The sequence below is a fragment of the Neolamprologus multifasciatus genome, chromosome 6, assembly GCF_963576455.1.
Source record: "Neolamprologus multifasciatus chromosome 6, fNeoMul1.2, whole genome shotgun sequence".
Lineage (NCBI taxonomy): Eukaryota > Metazoa > Chordata > Actinopteri > Cichliformes > Cichlidae > Neolamprologus > Neolamprologus multifasciatus.
The window spans coordinates 27,695,969-27,698,553 of NC_140444.1; the positions used below are offsets into that span (position 1 = coordinate 27,695,969).

The window sequence follows — 2,585 nt, forward strand, 5'->3', positions numbered from 1 at the left end:
CAGTAGTCCAGCCTGGAAGTAATAAATGCATGAACTAGATGTTGCGCAAATGGAAGAACGCAGTCTTACATGTTTGCTTAATATGTGTGTTGAAGGACATATCCTGGTCAAAAATGACTCCAAGGTTCCTCACAGTGTTACTGGAGGCCAAGGTAATGCCATCCAGAGTAAGAATCTGGTTAGATACCATATTTCTAAGCTTTTCAGGGCCGAGTACAATAACCTCAGTTTTATCTGAATTAAGAAGCAGAAAGTTAGCGGCCATCCAGGTCTTTATGTCTTTAAGACATTCCTGCAGTTTAACTAATTGGTGTGTGTTATCTGGCTTCATGGACAGATAGAGCTGGGTAATCGTGACTAGTCGACTAATCGTGGCAGCCCTATCACAGGGCCACGCAAACAGATGCAGAAACATAACCTCAAATTCAGCTTAAGGAAGAAGGAAAAGAAATCGATACACTAAAGGCTTACAGTGTGTTCACACCGAACGCGATGGACACGAATAGAGCGTCAGGTTTACATGTAAAGTCATTGGAAAAGCGCGATGTCACGCGATTGCGGGTCCCACGAATATTCAGAAGCAGATTTGCGTCGCGAAAACGCCAAAACGCGTGAAACGCGCTTCAGTGTAGCGCGTCTGGCGCGTTTGACTCGCGAAAAAAAACACGCGCGTGAGTTTTTGTGTTGCATTTTGTGCGTATGCGCGCTTCGCGTCTACCGCTCGAGTTGGAAAAATCTGAACTCCAGCGTCAAATCGCGCTGCGACAACCAATCAGGAGCCTGGTGACGTGGCTCTGACCTAGGTCAAAGGGGCAGATCCAGCCAAAGCCCTTCATTCTTCATTCAGTATGGAGGAGAAGCTCATCAGTGCCGTGGCTAATCACCCAGAGCTATATGATGCTAGCTACTACTTCTACCGAGACAGGAATAAAAAGGACCTAGCTTGGAGACACATAAGTGAGGAGATCGGACAACCTGGTAAGTTCATTCCTTCTTCTTTTTAATTTTCAGACTGACCCGATGAAGCCGCGCAAAAGCTAGCAAGCCCGCCTACTGTCCCGCTATTTTCCCACTGATGTACAAATACCTTTCCGCTAACAAGATAATGCATTTATTCAGAGGACATCTGCAGGAGAAAGTGGAAGAGCCTCAGGGACACTTATAATAAGGAGAAGAAGACAGAGAAGGAGAAGAGGAGTGGGTCTGCAGCAGGATCGGGGAGAAGATGGAAGTTCTTCGCGGTCATGGGGTTTCTGGACCCCTTCCTCACCCTGCGGGAGACAAGTGGTAATATGGTGCGGACCGTGGAGAACTTCTCCCCCGAGGACCAGGGACAGCCCGAAGAGGCAGCAGGGGAGTGTCAGTCAGAAGGTATGTTTACAATGAATTAATATAGGCAGTTAATTTATGCGTGTTGTCATACAGGAATATATTTTGTTTATTAATAAACAGTATACAGTAGTCCCGCTGTTCATCCGTCACTGCCTCGCCTTTTCGCTGATTTTTTTTTTATTGCACCGTACAGCTTTCAACAATGCGCATTGCATTCTGCAGCCCAAATGACAAATCTCCTCCGTGTCGTGTCTCCTGCGCTTGCTAAACTTATCATGTTTGGTTTTGATAACCATCACGTCCAATAGAAAAAAAACAGCACAAAAACACTGATAACTATGACCCTCATTCGGAAATAGACACCTGCACCGGGAGCAAAAAAGGCAGACAAAAGTGGCGCCTCAGACGGAGAAAAAGCGCGGCATAATACTTTTACGTTTTAAAATCGACAAAGGTTTGCACTTTGAGAATCAATTTGTGAGAACTGTGACTACTGTTCATGTGCTGCAATAAATGAGAGACCACTGTATATAATAATAAGTATATAAGTATATAATAATATAATATTCTCTATAACTATTGTCTTCAACCTGTTAACATTTAATATTGTCTTGATAGAGTCAAGTAATCATGCAGCAGAGTCCTCCCCTGTCTCTTCTCCTGGCTCCCCAGTCCCTGGTCCCTGAGCTCCTGCTGCTGCACCCACAGGTATGAACATCAAGCACTGATAGCTTTTTACTTGCTTGAATTCCCTTGTGATCACCTTTACTAAATATCTACAACCAATCTGTTTATATCCTGTTTTTTTCAATTTTGAAAATGAAAATCTGGTAGCAGCCTTCTCATTACTTTGTGTTGTTTTGTGCTGTGTTTTACAGGCCCACAGAGGAGGACAGCTCGAAGGCGGGCGAGGGACGGGTCCCAGGACGGTCCATCGGCGGTGGAGCTGGCCATCCTGGAGTCCCTAAAGAGGCCACGCCCGTCTCCAACAGAACATTTCCTCCTCGGCCTTGTTCCTGTTCTGGAGAGCATGCCGCCTCAGACACGAGAATTCGTGAAATTTCAAATTTATAAATTAGCTTTTGAAAACAGCACAGCTGTGTTACATTTGGAAACATTGGACCCTAATAATCAGTAGTTTTCTGATGAGGCAGCAGCTCTCCAGGGCAGAAACAATGTTCTTATTTTTCTCCTCCTTCTCCCTGAGGCTCTTCCACTCCAAGCTGGGCCCTTTTTATTCCTGTCTCTCTGTA

General features: G+C 45.2%; 1 long non-coding RNA gene across 1 annotated transcript; it reads left to right on the forward strand.

Moving 5' to 3' along the window:
* Positions 1 to 549: 549 nt before the first annotated feature.
* On the forward strand, positions 550 to 2,585 carry LOC146517160 (uncharacterized). Its single transcript, XR_014874623.1, has 3 exons — positions 550 to 1,371; positions 1,951 to 2,040; positions 2,211 to 2,585. It is a non-coding gene; the product is annotated as an uncharacterized LOC146517160 (long non-coding RNA).